Genomic DNA, 8798 nt, shown 5'->3' with positions numbered 1-8798 from the left:
AGTTAGTCATCACCACCCACCGCCCACTCTAGGGCTACTCTTTTACCAAGGAATAGTGGGATTAACCTTCATGTAATAACGCCCTCACGGCTGAAAGGACGATCATGTTTAGTGTGACGGGGATTCGAACCCGTGATCCTCAGATTGCTAGTCGAGTGCCTTATCCACCTGGCCATGCCGGCCCCAACTGAAGATGCCAGGACAACCTGGTGAAACGTTGTGAACTTATTTACTTCTTACTTCCAATAAACTCCGAGTTTATGCCGAATAATTTGTTAATTCAATATTTTCTCGAGTTTCCTCACTATACCTACTATACCTACTGCCTGGCCATGCCGGGCCCCGGCAGGGGAACTGCCCAGAAGCAAATAATGCAGCAAGTGTCTTTCAACTAACTCCTTTTTGTATCATTTATCTTATCCTGTACTTAATATTTCTGTTTCTCCTTAGGTGGATAAGCTGTAAGTTTACTGATTTACAACGCTAAAATCCCGGGTTTCCTTACCCGCTGTGGACAGAGTGCAGATAGTCCATTGTGTAGTTTTGAACTATGAAAACAAACAGAAACATTTCTTTTGTGTGTTTGGAAAACTATTATGGCTAAATTTCTTCTTGTTAGGTTCTATCTTCCTTTTATCTAAGCTGAAAAAATAACATGTTTATACTGAAATATTCAAATGTAAATAAATATGTTTTTCATAAAATTTGTGGCCAGCCTGCGTCTTATAAAATTATGATTTCTCACACATAAACCTACGGCACTAATTGTTTGTGTTAAACTTCTAGCTAAAAGGAACGACCTTTAAACAAACATCCCTACCTTCAAGCACAAGAATGATTTGATGACTTTGTTGTTGTACAAGTACTGAGCGGTTTTAATTACTTTAAGCATCTGTTTGAGATATTAGGGCCGAAACACACATGTTACTTCATTAGAAATAAATGTAATGTTAAAACGCATTTGTAAAAATAGAAACTCATTAAGTTTGGAGCGATTACTTTTAGAACCATTTTTAGAAACTTAACTTCATCAGAATCATATGACGCCAGAAACTTTTATGATGCTTAGAAGTAGGACTGACCATGTTATCTTTTGTTCTGGAAGCTAAATGAAACGCGGAGCACATTTTCGCGGCAACTGTTCACGAAAAATGAAGTTTCGGAGCATTCAGATCACTAAGTAATACTTGGAAGCGTACTTCAAATAACTCCACGAGTATTTGACTAAGAAAAACTATAAAAGATATATCATTTTATGACTAATGACAGTATTTCTATTTGATTATAGCTATTTTGTTCTAGATATGACAACAAGGTAAAGACTTCAATTATTAATAAATTGCTTTACGATGAGCTTCAAATATCTGAAAGCATTTATGAAATTCAGTTCTCACTTGATACTGAAGTCAAATAAAATTTGTTTTGATTTTTACTGTATGCATACTCCGGGGACAAAATGTTTGTTTTTTACTGTATGCATACTACGGGGACAAAATGTTTGTTTTTTACTGTATGCATACTTCGGGGACAAAATGTTTGTTTTTTACTGTATGCATACTTCGGGGACAAAAATGTTTGTTTTTTACTGTATGCATACTTCGGGGACAAAATGTTTGTTTTTTACAGACTCGAATATTTCCTAATTACTTAAAATGTTATAAGTTCTAACCGTAGTTCTACTATAACATTTGAGAAAAGTTAAAAGATTAGTCCAAAAACGAGAAGAAACTTCAATTATTTTGTACTGTTTGCATTGTTGTTATATCAAAAAATATTTTCACAATATAAGGAAAAATAATAATAAAATATTGCTGGCTTCTCTTGGGTGCAATTTCTGCTTAGCCCACAGCTAAATATGCTAACGATGGTTTACACTCTATTTAATCAGCTCTTTGCTCTGGTTGAACGAAGAGAGGCACATATATCAATTTATTGTTAGTGGTCGTATTTTATCAGAAAATCCTTTGAGATGTTTTCATCTGTGAACCTAAAAATAATCAAATTAAGTTTGCTAAGAAACTTATGAATTTATTTAAATATCATACTTATTGTTAGAAAATAATTACAAAACAAAATCACATCGCTATACGCCAAATTCAACAAAAACAAATAAACATGTTACTTGAGCAAGAAAGCAGCCAACTTTAAGAAAATAATTACAAAACAAAATCACATCGCTATACGCCGAGTTGGCTGCTTTCTTGCTCAAGTAACATGTTTATTTGTTTTTGTTGAATTTAATAAGTTCCAAAATTTTGATCCAGGAAATCACTGTGCGTCGAAAAACAGATTGGAGTAATTAGCAGTTCAAACTGACTTTCAAAATATAGTAAGGAAAATAATATATAAAATGTATGTATATATACAAAAGGAATTACTTTGAGATAAGCTAGATAATATCTGGATACAGAAATGATGAGGGTTTTTAATGAGGTTCGAAAACAGATAACACAAATGTATTAAGTATGTATAAATAGTGTTAATATTAACATGCAACAGTCTTGCAAGTATCCTTTGAAAGAGCGCTAATAAAAAAGATATAAAGAATACTAACCAAGACTGTGAACGTTATTATATTCACATTCTCCTATAACAACTTTTCTAAGTAGCAAGTGAACTCGATTGAAGGCATACTTCACATGATAAAATGGTCTAAGAAGGAGGGTATGTGAAATTAGGAGTTTCATGAAAATAGTAGCTAGTTGGGCGGCTTTGTCAGAGACCCCTAAAACTCCCTAATTACATAGCCATCCCTAACTTTATCAACAACACATCATACGTTAATGTAGCTACTCTTAGCCGAATAGCTTAGTGTATATAACAAACTAATTCTAGGTTATCACGTCTAGAAACTTATTAACTCCAATTTGCAACTCGTCACGTTAATCCTTAGACCACAACCGATTCAATGTTTGCAGAAATCTGTATTTAAATTAAAGGAAGATATTTCTGCGATATTTTGAAACAACAGTTACTTATAAAGGTTTTTAATGCATAAATAAATAGTTATATTCGTTTTGCACATTTTCAAGGAAGCATGGGATTGCACTACAGATGTTACTGTTCCGAAAATTGTAATCGAAATTAGTCTACACGAAGAAAAATTACGCGTTATTATACAAAAGAATACTTAAACACTTCTAGTTGAATAGTAACGGTTAATAAACATGTAAATGAACATTTTCTGTGTTCCAAGACTATTTGCAGATTCGCTAAGTGTTTTTGTTTTGTTTCAAAAACATCTCAGGCAGACCGAGACCATTACAAATATTTCACTTCCTACTTGATATTCAAGTAAGCATCTTATATCATAAGTTAATTAAATGTTTAATGTTATTTGTAAACGACTAGATTTGGTATATTTCAAAGAGAAATAATGTTTATGCAACATAATGTCTGGCAATCCCATTCTTTTTCTTTCTTTTTTATTACTGACATTTTGCTGCATTTGTTGCCTTATCAACAGAATCATTTCAGTGCATTTCACCAGGCGTAAAATATATGGAAGATATATTTATATTAAGAACTTTATGCTGTAGTTTTGAATTATGTTTTTTGTTTTACTTGCACCAAAACTAACCTGATTTTATAAGTAAAAAAAACTGAATATTTTATCTTACTTTAGTAAGCGAGCTTACGTATAACTCTTTCAAAATTCTTTCGCACTGATTATCTTTTGCTGCCTGAACTTAGTTTGTGATAAAATATACTTTAAATTTTTAATTTGAAACCAAAAGACATAATTCATAAGTAAATATATTTTTAATAATTTCATATTCATTCATATAATTATTCATTGCTGCTTAAATAGCTCTATAATTAGAGTATCATGAGACTATGATACTTTAAAAAATACACGCATTCCTTTGATTGTATATAGTAAAATCCATTTCTGTATTACGTATTATGTGATCCATTGCCAATATGTTCACATTAAAGTTACAAAATAGAAATTTATATTTTTAATATAGTTTAAAAATAACACGAGTAAAAGAAAAATGAGAACAGGTAATAATTGTTTTCACAACTAAGTTGGGATTTCTCTTTATTTTAAAATCGTTTATCATCAGAAATGCAGCTAAAGATAATTGGACAAAGTTTTTTTTGTTTGTTGATTACTGCACTACTTTTTTTACAGAAGGGAATTAGAGTATTAATACTAAAGACCGGTTGTTTCATATTGACATTAATAAAATAATGTTGGGACAAACGAGTTTTATTTTGTTTTTCCTTTATATATAAAATAAACATGTTCTGAAGATGAACATATAACGTGAATCAAATATTTCTGAACAGGCCATAAAAAAATCTAACATTCATGTATTGCTTGTGCACAAGAATAACTAAATACGATACGTTTCTGAATGTTCTCAATAATGGCCAACAAAAAGTTTTTATTTTACGATAAAAGGAGAACCAGAATAACAAGTGTTGTAAACTTTACGCCTAACATAGTTTTTGTGATAACTTGCGGTTCGATCACTTCGACTGCTGCAGAGCTATTGTAAACAAAACATTTAGATTATCTATCGTCTTTCGTATGGCGTAGATATTTGAAAGGGAAGAGAGAGAGAGAAATATAGTTTTAGGTAATGTAACGGTGCTTAGAGTGTTCTATGGTCTGTAACGGAGAAAAAAAAAAAGAGACATTTTTCACTTCCTGATTCAACTTTTTCTTGAATTTTCCCAACTTGACACTGTTGTTCATCGGTGTTGAATGTATCTCTATTAAAGATATGACATGATAATATTCATTGCTGAACATAATGACACAAGCGAAACGCCTTTAAAATATAAGGAGTAAAGAATACTTGACCTGTCTTTGTAAATAATTTGAACAACAGTTTTATTTAATGAAACCGCTTCACATTATAGCAACTACAAGCTTGTTTACACAATTTCTTATATTTTCGGCCAGGCCTGGCCAGGTGGTTAGGGCCTTCGACTCGCAATACGCGGGTCGCGGGTTCGAATCCTTGTTCCACCAAACATGCTCACCTCTTCAGCAGTGGGGGCGTTATAAGTGACGGTCAAATCCAGCTATTCGTTGGTAAAAGAGTAGCCCAAGAGTTGGCGGTGGGTGGTGATGACTAGTTGCCTTCCACATAGTCTTTCATTGCTAAATTAGGGACGGCTAGCGCAGATGGCCCTCGCGTAGCTTTGCGCAAAATTCAAAACAAAACAAACCAAACCGTTCATTTTCGATTAGCTATAAACCCCATTTGGTACAATATAAAATACGACGCATCAAACGTCCAGAGAGCCACAATAGTTCTTCAAACTGTAAATGTGGCATTTTCTTCAACTGTATGGCAAGCAACCCAAATGTTGATCTATGCTTCAAAACTCATTCATACTTGCAACATAATACTTTGATTGCCTGACCTTATAACTGCTCATTTCAGAACATTACATAGATTATCCATGAACCAGTTCTAATAAACCAATTCATACTTGTCCTTAGATTATCAAGAAAGGGACAAAAATCAACGGACAACTTATTCTCGAAAGTATTGTAAGGATAACGATGTGCTGAAGATAATGCATTAAAAATTTAGCATCTGCCATACGAGCCAGCCCAGCATCTTTTAATACTGAGTCTAGGATGTACAACAGGGATGGTGGTGGTGGTAAAGAACCTAAATATTAATGAAAATATGACATTATGAAATTTATATGTATTACACTATAGTGGTACTATACTAGGTATTATACCATCCGTCTTATATTTACTCTTCATTGTAGAAATGTCATTTTCAATTTGCGAATCGCTAGGGAAATCATCTGGTAATGCATCGTTCATCTGCTCCAACTTCAACACTACATCTTCGGGCTTTACTATGTCATTAGTTTAACAAAATACTGAAACCAATGATTTAGTGTATATGATTTCAATCCATTTTGTTGAATTGTGCCCGTTTATTTATGCTTCACTGTCAATACAGTAGTCATTTGACTAATCTCCGATTCAGCTGGTATGTTAAATCAATTGAGATATCTTCGAATAAGTTATTCCCTCATACGACCTGGACCACGGTTTAGCTTAATCGATACACTTAAACCATTCACAACAACACCTGGAACATTTCAAGCATGTTTCATTGTTACATCGTTTTACCTGTCATTTATAAGTTAAATTCTCTATGGTCTCGAGTCAGGCCACTGGTCCAGTAAAGGGTCCAGTCTAGCGACCTATACCTTGAAAATAGTACCAAATGTTTTATTTTTGTCTAAATAAAACAATCCAAACCTTTCCGAAATGACTTTATTCACAACAAAATGTTGGGCTGGCTCGTGTGGCAAGTGTTAATTATCTTAACATATATTACAAATCTTACGTTAATGTCACTTAAGAAAGATATAAGGAATTTGAATTGACGAATTTTGTAAGTTATTATTTTACTTTTTAAACAATCATAATTCAAAATTGCTGATTTCTTATATTTAGTTAAATTAATACATTTATATATATAAAAGTAATTCCGGAATAAAATATTACTTGAGAAATAGTAAACTGTTAGCTTTATTCAAAGAGACGTCTTGTAAACATTCGCACATTAGATACTGATCTGAGAAGTATTTATTCATTGCATGTGCTATTAATGTATGCCTGTTATGTACTATACTTTTAAATAAACATTCTCACAAAATACTGTTTTATGAGTTTAATTCCTATGATATGTACCGACTTAAGACGTTCTGTTTTCTTATTACTTGCTTAAACGAGGAGGTGGGTTGTATCGTATCACGAGCTCTAGTAAGACGAGAGTGGTTTTTAGTAATAATATTATTTGTTGTAAAAAAATGAAAACATTTTAAATTTTCCAAACATTTTTTGAATTTACTTGGAATGTAGCACAAAAGCCTATAACAGTGTTTCAAATTAAGCATACTGCTATAATATAGGATCTTCAAATCAAACATCAACATTTGATATTTGAATCAATTTGATTAGTTTATCTAATCTATGTGGAATACAGAGAAAATACAGAAATTGAGTATGTTATAGGAAAACTACTTTAGAACCTCACCATGTCTTTACGGTCCATTTTGTCACGTCTAGTCATAATGTATCTGACGACCTATCATTTTTAAAACAGCTCTGCAGTGTAGTTTCCATTACAAAATATTCCATTGTTATGCTGTCCTGTCGAAAACACACCAATCTACACTGCAGGCTTTTCATAATCCAATTAGTGTCGAGAATGGCGGTTTTGAGATGTTTTTCCCGTTTCAAGTATAATTGCACAGAAATACATGGGCTCTGCAACGGTGAACTGAAAGGCGTGTCTTTGTATGGAATACCGTGAATACCCGTTTTACTCTCCAGCTACTTGGTTGAACAGATATGTTGTGGAAGCAACTTGTGTACATGTGACTTGCATTGCCTTTGTGACCTTGGGTTCTCATCTGTTACAAGATGCTACTCTTTGCTTACCACGGCTGTATTAGTTTTTGTTTGTTTGTTTTACAACAAATCCACATTGGGCTATTTGCTGTGTCCACCATGGGGAATATAACCCCGGAATGTAGCATTGTAAGTCAATAAACTTACTGTTGTCCCACCGTGGGATCCACAGCTGGGGTACAACTTGTTTCAGATCTCTTTCTGGATAGTTCTGGTACCTTTGTTTTCCATTACGCACAAGAGATATCCCCATCTTGTAAATTCCAAGTCCCCAATCTAAATACATCTTTATAATATGTCTGAATATTTTATAACGGAAAGTGCTGTTTCGCATCCTTTCGTATAATTCGCCAAACATTGTGTTCCACCATGACTTTATATCGGCTGTGTTATCATGTTACGTAAATGCATGTTCAAAACTGTTTTGATATAGCGTACTCAACCCTGTGTATGATATCTTATAATATACTGGTTAAACATTTTAAGTAAAGTGGATACATCAATACTGGATAGTTTTCCGACTAAAAATGCGACACTATTATATCTGTAGAATATCACAAACACACTTGATTCCAGATGGATTCGAATCAATACACAGGGAACCGAGACATAGTTCTTATTTTGTTTCTTTTGCTGATTGAAAAAATCTTTTGAATATGGTTATTTAAACTTTGATTGTGGGAGTGTTACATTGTAACAGATATATCTTGCTTAATCTCGAGCGTTGCGTAGACTAACAAGTTTTACCTGTTGTTATAGCTTTTGGATTTAATACTTTGAATAATACTGCACGAAAATTTCAAAACATAATATTTGTCTGTTTAGCAAAACTCTAGAAAACAAGAGTTACTTGTTTGTTTTAGCGCAAACCTACATAATGAGTATATCTGGACTTTAATAGGCATAACTGGGCTTTGTCTAAAACAGGGAATCGAACAACAAATTGTAGCGTTGTAATTATGTAAACTTACCTCTGACCCACAAGGAGACTAGAAAATAAAAAAGTCGGTATGGGTTTATACGCTATATCATGATTACAGCTTCATGGAATATAACAACGCAGTATGAAGATCATGTACTTTAATTATTGTCAAACATTAAACATTGCTCAAAAATAGAATATTGAATTACCTATAAACTATGAAGCGAATGTGCTCTGAAAAAAATCCAGTTTTGAAGTAGAGAACTATACCATTAGACGACTAGTTGCATCAGAAGTATCAGACCACGAAACGACTAGTTGCATCAGAAGTATCAGACCACGAAACGACTAGTTGCATCAGAAGTATCAGACCACAAAACGACGAGATGCATCAGAAGTATCGGACCACGAAACGACTAGTTGCATCAGAAGTATTAGACCACGAAACGACTAGTTGCGTCAGAAGTA

The sequence above is a fragment of the Limulus polyphemus genome, unplaced genomic scaffold (assembly GCF_000517525.1).
Source record: "Limulus polyphemus unplaced genomic scaffold, Limulus_polyphemus-2.1.2 Scaffold697, whole genome shotgun sequence".
NCBI lineage: Eukaryota > Metazoa > Arthropoda > Merostomata > Xiphosura > Limulidae > Limulus > Limulus polyphemus.
This window is presented reverse-complemented; position numbering follows the sequence as displayed.